The sequence below is a fragment of the Gossypium hirsutum genome, chromosome D12 (assembly GCF_007990345.1).
Source record: "Gossypium hirsutum isolate 1008001.06 chromosome D12, Gossypium_hirsutum_v2.1, whole genome shotgun sequence".
Lineage (NCBI taxonomy): Eukaryota > Viridiplantae > Streptophyta > Magnoliopsida > Malvales > Malvaceae > Gossypium > Gossypium hirsutum.
Genome location: NC_053448.1, coordinates 10,156,896 through 10,170,660, shown reverse-complemented (window position 1 = coordinate 10,170,660; position 13,765 = coordinate 10,156,896). Strand labels below are relative to the sequence as shown.

The 13,765-nt window shown below is 33.8% G+C and overlaps 1 long non-coding RNA gene across 1 annotated transcript; it reads right to left on the bottom strand.

Moving 5' to 3' along the window:
* Positions 1-10,783: 10,783 nt before the first annotated feature.
* On the bottom strand, positions 10,784-11,590 carry LOC121224667 (uncharacterized). Its single transcript, XR_005922355.1, has 3 exons — positions 11,410-11,590; positions 11,000-11,328; positions 10,784-10,894 (listed from the first exon to the last, which is right to left on the bottom strand). It is a non-coding gene; the product is annotated as an uncharacterized lncRNA (long non-coding RNA).
* Positions 11,591-13,765: the final 2,175 nt, after the last annotated feature.

The window sequence follows — 13,765 nt, the reverse complement described above, 5'->3', positions numbered from 1 at the left end:
GAAGTTTAGTGTATAGTTTATATTATAATTAATATATATATAAAATAGCCATTAGCGGCGTTTTAGTCAAAAACGCCACAAATATTACAATATACGGTGTCGTTCTGTGAATTAGGGAATCAGATTCTATTGTGGCGTTTTATAGGGAAGCGCCGCTAATATTCTTGAAACTGTGTCAGAACGGCGTCGTTTCAGTTGAATGATGTACTCTATTAGTGGCGTTTTAAGGGAAAACGCCGCAAATATGTCTACAATTTTGTGAAAACATCACCGTTTCTTTCTGTAATTGAAAATTTAGTGGCGTTTTTTCCCGTAGCGCCGCAAAAGGCATGCAATAGCGACGTTTTTACCCAAAACGCCGCAAATGTGACCTATAATTAATTTAAACGGCGCCGTTTCTTTAAAGGCCATTGTCCTCATCCTTTATGAACTTATTATCGAAAAAAATGCATTTTCTATACCAAATTTAATAATAAAAAATTGTTTTTTATTAACTTAGAGACAAAATTTGTTGTACCAAGTTTATTATAACAAATTTCATCCATTTGTTAAGAGGACATTCGAAGCTTCATACAAAAATTTGTCATAAAGATAATATTGCTTCCTTATTTCAACTTTATACAATATTTTTAACTATATATATAAGTTATTATATTTTAATAGATTTTTACTATATATTTTTTTTATTAAAGAATATTTAGGGAATATTTTGGTCGATGCATGGTATTCTAAGGAGTACGGGCCGGTATATATGAATTTAAGGTTTGGTATTTATGGTTTAGGGTTTAGGGGCTAGGTTATGCTTTAGGGGTTACAGACGTAAATTTAGGGGTTAAGGACAGGGTTAATTAGGGTTTAGGGTTTAGTGAGGGTTACAGATATTTTAGGGGTTTGGCCAGGGTTTAGGGTTTCTTAATAGGTTAATATTAGATTGATTAATTTTGGAGGTAAATATATATGTTCTTATATATTTGTAAAATATATATCCAGAATAAATTTAATATTAAGATAAGTTTTGAGTATAATAGGTAGGTGATCACTTTATGCATGTACGTAGCTACATAAATTGAATGGTTAATATGAAGATTACAAGGTTAATTTATAATTTGAGACTTGTTAAATGATACAATATAACTAATAATAGTTATAACTGGCAAAACATTTAACCCAAATTAACGTCCATTTGATATATTTTTACTTATATATGGATATATATGAATATATATGGATATATATATAGTTATTAATTATTTAATTTGTAAATATAGGACCAAAATAAAATTGGTATAAATAAATAAACAAATAAATAAGTTAGTAATTATTTATTTGTTAAATAAACAAAAAGAAAATGAGAGTTTTAGCGGCGTTTCTATATAAAAACGCCGCAAAAGGTATCCTTTACCGACGTTTTAGTCAAAAACGCCACAATTATTGTAATATACGGCGTCGTTCCGTGAATTAGGGAATCAGATTCTGTTGTGGCGTTTTATAGGGAAGCGCCGCAAAACTTACATAACTTAACTTAAACGGCGCCGTTTCGTCAGCGGACAAATTCACTTACATCAACCCTTAACAAAATTCACTTACATCTCTGCCTCCGTCCTCCAGTTACAGCAACCCTTAACAAAATTGCAGAGATTAGGTTTCGAAATTTTCTAAGTGTCGAAATTACAGAAAGAAGTGTGTAAAAACTTATCACGAAAAATAGAAAGGGAAGAAAGGTGGTCGGAGTCGATCTTGAAAGACGGTGGGCACAGCTGCGAGATTTGTCGATTGAATAGGTAAGCCGTTTCTGTTCTTTTTCGATTAAATTTTTGGGGTTTTAGGTTAGTCTAAGTTATTTGGGGTTTTAGGGTTTCGATTAAACAACATAATTTGTGGGGAATCATTAGATGATGGGGAATAGGTAAGCCGTTTGTCGTCTTGGAACTGTGTTTGAATTTAAGGGGAATTTTACTCATGTCTTCGTCATCCATTCTTTTTCTTTTGCAGAATAAAAAAGGGGAATTTGTTTGAACTGGAACAAGGCAAGAACAAGAACAAGGCAAGGCAAAGGTAAGGCAATGGTGTCGATGGCTTTAATTGAATCTGTCCATGTTGTATTGAAAACATTGTCGAAGACATGAATGAGACATGCATTCTCAATAGCTAGAGAAATAAGTATAAGAGTGAAGGAGAATAATAGAGTGATTAACAAGTTTTAGACTTTGATTTACAAGGATCTTCACAATTCTTTCTGCCAAAACTCAATTTGTGTTTTTGGTTTATAAAAGGCTACAAACTGCCAAATTAATTATTTCTCATCACCCAATTGCCTCCGTTTTCTTTTCCAGATTTAATTAGAATGGTTTTAACCCACTAATGATTTCAGGTGAAGAATATGATGGTTAGATTTTGGTGTGAATTTGACGTGTTTTATTTCTTTGGTGTGAATTATATTTTAGTGTTTTAACCCACTAATGATTTCTCATCACCCAATTGCCAAATAATTTGCTGTTTGCTGTGACTTATTTCTTTTTAAAGATGGGGTGATGTGATTATAATGTAGTATCAATGTAGGAATCATCACTGAAGTTTTGGGTAATTATTAGACAAGTAGGTAGACTATTGCTGTTAGTTTGATGGATTTAATGGATTGTTTTTCTGTCATGTTATTTTGGGAACATATATATATGTTCAATTTTGGGAACATGTTAGTTTGGGTACAGTTATATATGTTCAATTTTAAACCTCTAATATCATCTAATTCACTGTCATGTTTCAACATATATTCATATATATTTTCATATATATGTTCAATTTTAGTTTTTTTAGTTTAGCTAACTTTGTGAGTATAAACTCCTATTTTTTTAATTTTTTTGGCTTTAATTACTTATGTTTTTCGGTACGTACTAATGTATTTCTGTCTTTTTTTTGCCAGGATTTGCTTCGGAATTGAGTGGATTTAAGGTATTTATTCCTATTTTTCTCCATTTAGGTTTCTTATAAAAAAAAGTCAAATTGTTAAATTTTTATATGTCATTATATTTTAGTTGTATAGTTTAATTATTATTTTTCATTTTTAGATGGGAGTTTTAATTACCATTTTAGCTAAATTTGCATTTTACTTTGCAACTTATTACATATTATTTGATGTTTAAATTTTCTGCTCAAGATATTCGGCAAAGGAAATTGTTTTAAACTATTAAAATTCGGAATACAACTCTTAAACAACTTTATATATTTGAGTGCGTGTCCAATGATGGGCGAATCATTTTATCGGTTTAGCGTTTATAAATCATCGATTTCCAATATTATGTGTTGCCATTATAAATTTTACTGGAAAATTAATGATTAATTATCGATCTTAACTTACATAATGGGAATTCGTTAATGATTAATAATCTTTTACATACAAATAAATTTGTATATTTATTTATATTTTCTATTAAAATAAAAATATACTTTTTCGAAATATATTTATTCTGTAATGACAATTCAAAGTATTATTTCTTTAGTAACAAAAATATCGCGATAAATATAAACAAATTAATTATATCTTGTAATTCGAAGTCAATTTTTTTTACTAACATAATTTGTTGTTTGAATTAATAAAAGCTACAAAATATACATCATATCGTAACGATCTTTGAATTTTCCGGAGATTAAATCTACAAAATTATATTTTAAATGAAATGTTTTCAAAGTTATATTTTAAAACATCTTTGATATATATATTTATATACAATTTTAATATATTAATTAAAATTATATTGATATATTTGAAAAATTTAAAGCGTTTATAAATCATAATTTACATACATAACACATAGCCTACATGACTTATATAATACACAACTTAAATAATTTAAATAACTTACATAATACATAACTTACATTCATAACTTACATAAACTTATATGTTACCTTACATAATTTGCTGTGACTTATTTCTTTTTAAAGATGGGGTGATGTGATATTATACATAAATTACATAACTTAATTAATTAATATTATACATAACTTACATTAATATTATACATAAATTACATAACTTAATTAATATTATACATAACTTACATTAATATTATACATAAATTACATAACTTAGTTAATTAATATTATACATAACTTACATAACATTTTAACAATTTGCATAATAAATAACTTACATAACTTACATAATACATAACTTATATGACTTATATAACTTACATAGCATAATTTTCATAATACACAACTTACATAGTTTTCATAATAAATAACTTACATAATACATAACTTACATAGCTTAATTATACTTATTCCTAAATCCTAAACCCGTGCAATTTATTGTCAAGATTAGGCTTCAAGAAATAAGAAATGGACCGGTCTTGGATGAATTTGTCAAGGGTAAGCGACGGTTATCGAAATGGAGTACAAATATTTCTAAATTTTGCATTTCAATATGCAAGCCAAGAGAACATGATTCTTTGCCCGTGTAAGAAGTGCGTCAACATAAACTGACATTATCGTGAAGTTGTATACGAGCATCTAATTGTTGATGGGTTTGTTCGTGGTTATAAACAATGATTTTTTCATGGAGAATGCCCGCCTAGTACTTCCTCTTTAAGGATGGATGTATCTTATGATAGTACTGCTTACCATCAGTCTGTTAGAGGGGATGACATGGAAGGGATGTTGCGGGAAGCATTTAATATTCACAGTCATGGTTTACAGTCGTTCCCACCCGACTTTGTGCCATCTGATGATTATAATCTCGGTGGAAATGCTTTTACTGAACCCGGAGGAAGTGTACATCATGAAGAGCCAAATGGAGAAGCGGCAAAGTTCTACGCGCTACTTAATGAGATGAACTCAGAACTATATGAGGGATCGAAATTTTCAAAAATGTCTTTCTGCATTCGTCTTTTCCAGTTAAAATGTTTGGGAGGGTGGACCGGGAACTCATTGACAATGCTGTTAGAGTTTTTGAGAGAAATGTTTCCGTTTGCAAAAATCCCTCAGTCATGCAAAGATATGAAGAAAATGATAAAAGACTTAGGTCTTGGGTACAACAAAATCCATAGTTGCCCGAATGATTGCATGTTGTACTGGGGCGATCGGAGAAACCAACAGTGCTGTCATGTATGCGGTGAATCCCGTTGGATAAATAGAAACACAAAAGATGGGAACGACGATGAAAATGATGCACAACCAAGAAAGAAGCCGATCAAGATTTTGCGGTATTTTCCGCTGATACCAAGGCTTCAAAGGCTTTTCATGTCGTCGAAGACAGCGGAGTCAATGACGTGGCACCATGAAGGACGAACCGATGATGGACTATTAAGGCATATGGTAGATTCTTTAGCTTGCAAATCATTTGACAATAAATTTCCAAGCTTTGCAAGCGATCCCAGGAGTGTGAGGCTTGGCCTAGCATCTGATGGATTTAATCCTTACAAGATCATGAGTACTGCATACAGTACTTGGCCAGCAGTGCTTGTTCCTTACAATCTGTCTCCGTGGATTTGCATGAAGCAATCTTCCCTTATCTTATCTATGATTATCCCTGGAGAGAAAGGGCCCGGGAATGATATCGACATTTATTTACAGCCACTTATTGAAGAGTTAAAACAATTATGGGCTGGTGTCGAGACATACGATGTGCTGAGAAAGGAGAACTTTAATTTACATGCAGCTTTGATGTGGACCATTAATGACTTCCCTGCTTATGCCAATTTATCCGGTTGGAGTACCAAGGGTCGTTATGCGTGCCCTTGTTGTGCTGCATAAACATGTTCGTAATGGTTATACAATGGGAAGAAGTTCTCTTACATGGGGCATCGTCGGTGGTTACCAGAAAATCATAGATTTAGATATCAGAGTTCGACACTTGACGGTACTGAAGAGTTTAGAGAAGCTCCTTCGCAGACAAGTGGATCTGAAATCTTGTTAATGTTGGAAGATATGAATTTCAGTTATGGGAAGATGAATCAACCGGCAAACACGCAAAGAAATAAAAGATCAAATGATGAAGCTGATGATAACTCCGATGAAGAGGATGATCCTAATGAGGCGGACTTGTGGAAAAAAAGAAGTATTTTTTTTGAGTTGCCTTATTGGGAGCACCACCTTTTACGACACAATCTTGATGTTATGCACATTGAGAAAAATGTTTGCGAGAATATTGTCTGTACAATTTTGAATGTAGACGGAAAATCAAAAGACAATCTTCAGAGTCGACTTGATTTAGTTCAGATGGGAATTCGACCTGATCTTCATCCGAATCCACTTTCGAATGGTAAATATCAGTTGCCGCCTTCTATTTTCTCAATGTCGAAGACAGAGAAAGAAGTGTTCTGCATGGTGTTGAAGGATATAAAGGTTCCAGATGTGTATGCATCTAATATATCTCGATGTGTTAGTGTTAAAGATCGAAGACTATATTCGCTAAAATCACATGACTATCACATCTTAATGCAAGATTTACTGCCAGTTGCTCTACGATGTTGTATTTCGAAGAAGATGATGTCTTGTATAATTGAACTATCCAATATAATGAAAGTCATTTGTGGCAAAGTTTTGGATGTTCAAGAACTTCAGAAGGTACAAGATCGAGCCGCTTTAACTTTATGCAACATGGAGAAAATCTTCCCACCTTCCTTCTTTACTATTATGGTTCACTTGATAATCCATCTCCCGCATGAAGCAATTCTTGGCAGACCCGTTTTCTATCGATGGATGTATCCCATAGAAATGTATTAATTACAATTTTTAAAATTTTCCTCCATTCACCTATATGCCTTTAGTTACAACTTTTGATAATGTTGTATATCGTGTTTAGGTTCCTATCCAAATTAAATTCTTATTGCCGCAACAAGCGTTATCCAGAAGGATCGATTGCTGAAGGCTACTTGGCAGAGGAGTGTATGACCTTCTGTTCAAGATATTTGGAAGATGTTGAAACAAGGTTGAACAGACCAAATAGAAATGCTGGACTCACGGATCATAACTTTGCCGAGACTTATTTGTTCCAAAGTTTTGGAGAACCAATGATAAAGTTGAAATTGCATAATTAGATGATTTATCGTGGGTTCAAGTACATCGATATGTTCTATTTCACCACGAATCAATCAAACCTTTACGCAAGTAAGTTCTAGAAATTTGATAAACATTCATCATTTAAAAATTGTTTATAGTCTAACAAAGTGAACATATTTTTAACTCAGTGGGTACAAAAAAATATTGAGATCTCGTTCACGCTCCCGAAGAACACAACATCGAGATATCAATAAGTTGTTTACAGAATCTTTTCATGAATGGTTAAGCCAAACGGTATGTAATTAGAGCTTTCACCGACAAATAATAATATTTACTCAAAACATTTTTAATTACTCAGTTTACTTTCCATTCAATAGGTTTGGAGTGGGTAAAACGTCACCGACGAAGTTAAATGGCTTTCCCAAGGTCCAAATCGGGTGGTTAAAAGATATAGTGCGTTCCTCATAAACGGATTCAGATTTCATACAAAATATCGCGAGAGATTGAGGAGAACGCAAAATTGTGGAATAGTGGTTAATTCCTCAATTACAAGTTATGCTAGTGCTAGGGACAATAATCCTGTCGAGGGAAATGTGGAATATTTTGGACTTCTTACTGACATAATTGAGTTGGATTACTACGGCAAATGGAAAGTTGTCTTATTTCGAGGTGATTGGGCCGATGTTAATACTGCACGTGGAATCAAGCAAGATCAATTTGGTTTCACAATGGTAAACTTTGCTTGATTGATTCACACAGGACAATAATTGATTGATGAGCCGTATGTATTTTCTTCTCAAGTCAAACAAGTTTTTTACTCAAAAGACCCAACTGATGAGGGTTGGTACATTGTACTCCGTAACATCCCTAGAGACTTGTTTGACATGGGCAGTGGAAGTAGAGATGACATTGACGACAGAACACAAACTTTGCCATTTCCAGAACAGAACTTAAACGAAAACATCCCTAGTACTAGTACACAATTTCAATGGGTCCGCCAGGATACGGATGAAGAGATTTACGAATTATAATGTAGTAAGCTTTTACGATTATCTAATTACATCTACGAATGATGACATTTCAACTATTTTATATGTGATATTATTGTTGTAATTGTATACTAAGTTTTCAGCTAATTTATTTGTATTGCAGATAAAATGCCTAGAAGAAAAGTGCGATCGCACCGCATTGTTCAAGGTACTCCAAACTCAGCGGAAACAAACAGCACTGAACAACAGACTGCTATTGGATCTTCGAATGTTCCAGTTACACCTGAGGAACCTATAGAAGTTCAAAGTAATTTAACATTTAATTTACATGTGTGTTGACTTCTTGTTTGTTTTTTTTTAAATTTCGTATATTACAATACTTTTATTTTTCAGATGAAACTGGTCGGACGCGGAGAGGTCGCGGACGTACGGTACTGAGCGATTTATACGACCTAGATCCAGTCGAGCGTGTCCAAGTATCCAGTAATAGCTTCGGTCAGCCTGTTGGATCAAAAGCTCGCCTTTTAGCAGGATACATGGGCATTCTAGCACGGAATGCAAATATGTTGCCAATTAACTTCGAGTCATGGCATAAAGTGCCCGAGAGTAACAAGAACCAAGCTCTCGATAACATTAAGGTAACAAAACGTGTATGTCATTTATAATACTTGGGTTTAAGTTTCGTTTACATTTACTTTCTTAAGTTGTGTTTTTTGTAGGTGAGATTTGCTCTAGAGGTCTCCGATGCTTATGTAAAGAAGGCATTGGGAAAAAGATGGAGAGACCATAAGAGCACTTTAAAGAAAGACTATTTTAAGACAAAAACAACACTCGAGGAGAGATTACAAAATGTCCCGCCGGGAATGCTGAGGTACCAGTGGGAAGAGGTCGTTAGATTTTGGACTTCGAAGAAAGGAGAGGTATGTGTAACTTATAAAATTTTGTAATTACTTTGGTGTATAGTATTTCCTAATTAACGTACTAATAATTTCATAATGTAGGATCGTGAAGAAGTTGGAAAAAAAAGTAGGCAGCAACAAAAATTCACTCACACAGCTGGGTCGAAAAGTTTTGCGTGTGTAGCTCATGCAGAGGTATTTTCAATTTTTTAATATTGGCAGATTTTTATTACTTACTTACATTAATATTTTTACTATTGTATTGTAGGAACTGTCGTCCGGTCAAAAAGTTGGATGCCTTCAACTTTTTGACATTACACATAGGAAGAAAGATGGAAACCCTATGACTCCTGAAGCTGCAGAAATTATGGTACGTTTGCTTAATTAATACAATTTAAATTGTTTTAATAATTTATAGTGTTTATTTTCTATGATTTATTTCATTTATTGTAATGCAAATATTGTTAAGTTATGTTGCATTGGGTTTTTTTTAATATATATTGCGTTCCTAACTATAGGATTTATTTTTTTAGGAAAAATTAAAGGATAAAAAGGCGGAGTACGAAGCGATTGCTTCCAGTGATAGTTCTGTTCATATTGACGACATTGATAACCGGATTATCACTGAAGTTTTAGGTCCTGAAAGGTATGGTCGGGTTCGATTTCAAGGATCTTTTGTTAACCCATCCTAATATTTTGGATCTAGCTTGCAACAATATATGTCTTCGGAGAGTCGAGCCGAAGCTGAAGTTTAGAGGTTAAGAGACCAGATGGCTCAGATGCAAGCGACAACAATTGAGCAAATTACACAACTTAAAGCGGAGGCAACATCGGGAGAAGCTGAGGTTCAAAAAGATATGAAGAACTCCAGCTACAACTGAAAGCAGATGCAGCAGCGAGAGAAGCTGAGGTTCAACGAAAGTATGAAGAACTCCAGCAGCAGCTTAAAGTAGATGAGGCAGCAAGAGAAGCAGAGGCGGCAGCTAGAGAAGTATAGGCTGCAGTTAGAGAAGCAGAGGCTAAAGTGAGGGAAGCAGAGGCTGCAGCGAGGGAAGCAGAGCAGCGTCAAAAGTTCGATGAACTCCAGCAGCAGCTTCAGAGCATGATGAAGATGTTTCAGCAGTGGCAACAGCCGCCGTCTTAGACTATCGTGTAAATATACTTCGATTTTGACTTTTAATTATCATTTTAACTTTTAACATTTTTGTAAGAATAATACAAATTTTATTTTATTTATTGATATTTATTATTTGTTTAATATATAGATTTATTACTTTTGGCTGGTTTAAATATGATTTCTTCTGATTTATTTTTACAGGAGGGCTGAAAATATAAAAAATTTTATTTTACAAATTTACCAAATTTAGTGGCGTTTTTAAAAAAAACGCCACTAAAGGTGTTGGCCTTTAGTGGCGTTTTTGGTCAAAGTGCCGCTAAAGATAAGGGTCTTTAGCGGCGTTTGTGGAAAAAGCGCCACTAAAGATCATGGTCTTTAGCGGCGTTTTGGGGGAAAGCGCCGCTAAAGATTAGGTTCTTTAGTGGCGTTTTGTGGTCAAAGCGCCGCTAAAGATCAGGGTCTATTGCGACGTTTGAAAAAAAAACGCCACTAAAGACCCTGATCTATAGCGACGCTTCTAGCACAAACGCCGCTAAAGGTCAAGGTCTTTAGCGGCGCTTCCACTAAAGCGCCGCTAAAGGTGTTAGTCTTCAGCGCCGTTTGTGCTAGAAGCGCCGCTATAGACCAACACCTTTAGCGGCGTTTATTTCTAAAAACGCCGCTAAAGTAGCGGCGCATTCATTAGCGGCGTCTGTTGTGGCGCTTTTCAAAGCACCGCTAAAGGCCTAAAAAAGCGCCGCTAAAAGCCTGTTTTGGTGTAGTGTAAGATGATCATAAGATACCATTGACAGTACAATGAAACCTTTCTTAGAAAACACAGTCTCTAGAGGATCAATAGTTGTTGCCTCCGTTGTATAATCCTCTAAGCCATAGATAGTACCTTTCACCTGCTCAAAAGCAAATATAATATGATCAAATATGATATGTGTAGCAAATGTTAATTGAGCTATTGATGCGATCACAAACAACCCAGTATTACTAGCGTATCATACTCGGTTATGTATAATTTTATGTTTATCCAGTCCTGATCAATTGCATAAAAGCTATTAAACCCCAAAAGCCTCGTATGCGTTTCACTTCCACAATCTTTTGGAATTGTTTTATCTTCTTCACACCATTTGTTTTTTTTCTTCTGTATTGTCTTTCAGTTCGTATGCAGTTTCTAAAATTTCCTCTCCATTCCTTCTTTGGCCTTCTCTTCGTTGTTTCAGGCAGTCTCCGCATTCTATTAGTTACTACTTCTATTTTCACCTTTGCTCCTTCCGTGACATCTTCATTGCTTTTCGGGTCTTTTTCTTCATATATATGCATAATTTTTTACCTGAAATTCCTTGCAAACCAACTCCATAAAAAAGTGCCCAAAGAGAAGTGAAGAACTAAGTCAATGGGTTCGTTACCTTACCTCTAAGTGTTTGGACGAGGTGGTAGTGAAGCATATTCCTGAGACTTTGCAGGATGATTAAGTGAAAGAAAGAAAGAGTTTGAGCCTTTGAGTGAACACTTTGCTATAAACATGGCTAGCATTGATGAGGATCTTTTGTTTTCTTCCACTAGAAGGTGTCTTCTTGAGTATGGTTTCTTTAGTTCTTCCTTTCCATTAACTTGGGTATGCTAATGCAACGTATAAGGAGGAAACGTGAAGGTGGCGGTGTAATGGAGTGTCAGGTCCTAACGATAATGCCACATGTTCGACATATGTAAAGTTTTGAGGGTCTTAATGGAGTGATAGGTGCTAACGTTAATGTTACATGTTCGACATGTGTAAAGTTTTGGTGGATTCTTGCCTTGTTTTTATTATTCCATTAAGGAAAAACTCCAGTTCAAGGATCGAGATCATTCGTCTACCTAAAAGGCCTTGAGAGATGTGTGGGATTGGTTTTCTATTTATGATGTGGGATTCAGTAAAAAGAAGAGTTTTGCCCTAGTTAAAAAAAGACTTGTATACGTGTCAAAAGATAAGACCCTTAGAGCCTTCCTTTTAAATATAGTAGTATGATTTTTTTATTCACATTCCGTCTTTTCTTCTTTCTTTTGAAGTCTTTTTAACGAATATGTTACTATTACAAATTTTATGGAAATAGTTGAGGGTTTGAAATTATTTAACAAAATGTATCAACATGTTTGGTCGGAAGGAATTAGCAATGTAATATAATCCAATTTAGTGGACTCATCACTAATTGTAATAAGCTATTACGGTCCGTTCAAGGATGAGTTAAGATATCATTCGGTGGGCTTAGCCCAAGGTTTCAATTTTACCATCGCTATTCGCTTTTCTTTTCGCGTCTGAAATCTCCAACTGAGATCTTTTCCATTGTTTTTTCATGCTTCTTCCCTCCACTATAATCATCAACAAATCTCCAACTTCATCTCTTCTTCACTTAATTTAAACCTTAAAATAAAATACCTGAGTCTATTTTTCGGTCTCGATTTGACCTCCTCACTCAACCCGACAGCCCCTTTCAGTCTCTTGGCTTGCTTGCTCCACCCACAACCGAGCCTCTAATGCCGGTTTAACTACAGGTTCTTCCCTCCTCTTTGTTTCTTTTTCATTTTTTAAAAATCTTTTTGATACTTCATTTTCTTGAGATTCAAAAATATTCATCTTTGAGCATGACTTTGCATGTTATGCCATTTCTGGGTTTTGAGTTAGTTTTCTGCAAAAAGGATTACAACTTCTTTATTAATTGTAATGTGCTAAACTGCTAACTAAATTTATCAACTTCAATCTTAATAGAAAAATATTTTAGAATTGGCTTTCAAAATCATAATAATCTATTTGGTTATGGAATTCAAGTTCTCTAGCTTAAGAAATTAGATCATTCTCGTACCATGTTTCAAATCATTTGGTTTCTTGCTTTTTATAGTGTTTTGAAATAATATATATTTTTTATTTCATGTTCAAAGAGCTTTTTTTTTTTGTGCTTTATTTGTCATCTTTTATGAACATGAAATCGTATAATTCTTGCTTTATGAGTTTGGGTTTCCTTCACTTTTAATAAAAGTTGTTTGATTCGATGGTGTTTGATTGTTTTTCTAAAAGTTATTTGAATTTGGTTTGGTTTGAAAAATCTTGTTTTTTTTTATACTTCCATATTGGTTAAATTACATGCTATGTATCTGTGTTAGATCTGCAAAAAGATTACAACTTTTTATTAATTGTAATGTGCTAAATTGCCAATTAAATTTACTAACTGCAATTTTATAATTCTTTATATTGAAGCCAACTGTTTTACTTGCTTCAGGTTCCCTTCCCTTGCCATGCTCAGATCTGAAGGGTTGTGTCCATTAACACCAGAAGAAGTTGTACTTATGTTTGTTGCTTTAGGTTTCAATCGTAAGACTCAAATATATGCGCAGGGACATAAATATATGGAGGGACATCAAGGTTAGCTGCTTTGACTGTAGAAAATTGATTAATATTTGAAGAAATAGAACAAAGAAAATGATAAAGAATATAATGGAGAAGAAAAATATTTTTTATGGAAGAAAGGAAACACCCTTTCTAATAAATTTTTATTTCACTCACTCTTAAAATTCTTCATCACATACAACTCTTTATATAGGAGTTATAAGTGACTATTCATCTACATCATTAAATGCTATAGGAGTTGTGACTATTCATTTACATAACTTAAATGCTATAGGAGTTGTGACTATTCATGCATGTGTGTAACTTTTTATCTTCAAGTCTCTTCACATTACTAACTCTTCATATCCAAGTCTCTTCACATTTCTAACTTTTCAAAATTTATTTTGTG